Source organism: Etheostoma cragini, chromosome 19 (genome assembly GCF_013103735.1).
Source record: "Etheostoma cragini isolate CJK2018 chromosome 19, CSU_Ecrag_1.0, whole genome shotgun sequence".
Lineage (NCBI taxonomy): Eukaryota > Metazoa > Chordata > Actinopteri > Perciformes > Percidae > Etheostoma > Etheostoma cragini.
This window is the reverse complement of record NC_048425.1, coordinates 15,839,351-15,840,475: the sequence shown is the minus strand read 5'-3', so window position 1 is coordinate 15,840,475 and position 1,125 is coordinate 15,839,351. Positions and strand designations below refer to the sequence as shown.

The 1,125-nt window shown below is 42.2% G+C and overlaps 1 protein-coding gene across 1 annotated transcript in view; it reads right to left on the bottom strand.

Moving 5' to 3' along the window:
• zpax4 (zona pellucida protein AX 4) overlaps window positions 1-1,125 on the bottom strand; it is a 15,178-nt gene that overhangs the window by 1,304 nt on the left and 12,749 nt on the right. The gene's annotated exons all lie outside the window — the stretch shown is intronic.

Genomic DNA, 1,125 nt, shown 5'->3' with positions numbered 1-1,125 from the left:
CCATGCAACACTTTTCTCCAGACAAAGCTGGGTTTTAGTCATGGTTGACCTTGTGGCTGCTTGCTCCATGTGTCAGTATTACAATCTTTTGTGCTGTAGCTTTCTTTTTTTCCCTTGACATACAGCAAATAAAACTAAAACTGGTGTTATATTCCACAGACAAAGGATCATATGACAACAGTGGCTACATTATGTGGGAGACTCCTGAGGTGCTCCATCCGTTGGTGTCAGGTCATAACAGGATGCAGGTCAACATTGGAGTCAATGGTGAACTTGTGAAGCAGCCAGTTGCAGAGAAGAGAGGTTACATTGTGAAGCAACAAAACTCTACAGTTGAGATCAGCATCCCCTATAGGGCTGAAGGAGGCTACCGGAAGGTCAGGAGGTAGGGTTATTTTTTTATTAAAAGTGTTTTAAAATGTGGCGGGACTTCTGATCAGTTGCATATTTAAACAATTTCCTGATTTTATTCTTTCACAGAGCATTGTGTCTTGGAACCTCTACGAGTTCTACATCTTTCATCTCTACTTGGAGCAAATCTCACTGGATGGGGATCATGTTGACACCAGACTTCGTGTTCACAGGACTCTGGCCACTACCCTGCTGCCACGCCCTGTTTTCACTGCAAACAGTAAGTCTAACAAGGCACTTGCCAAGCTGAAGAAATTGTAATCTAATTTACTTTTTGTTTCAGGAACAGTTTCTTAGATGCGGACATTCACTGTCTACCTCTGTGACATCCCTGAAGATGTTGCGTAGGCTGCGGTTCATTTGAATGGACAGGAATTTACAGTTCCATTTATAAATGCAAGCAGAGCCAACATCACAAAAGTTGTCGTTCCCAACCACACTCATGGCTACACTCTGAAGGTGCCTTTTGATGACTCTGTCGTCAAGCAGCAGGTAAAAAGTTCTTTGCATTGTCTGTTTGCATCTTCAGATGTCATGCTGGTCAACACATGGGAACTTCATCCTCTTGACTAAACATATTTTCTGTTTCCTTTAGTTAATGAAAAATGCAACCATTCAGCACATGCTGGACATCAACTACACATTGACCGTTCTGCCTGAAAATGAGCCTTTTTAACAAGTAGCATCAGTGATGGAGTTAACTGATGCCTGTAA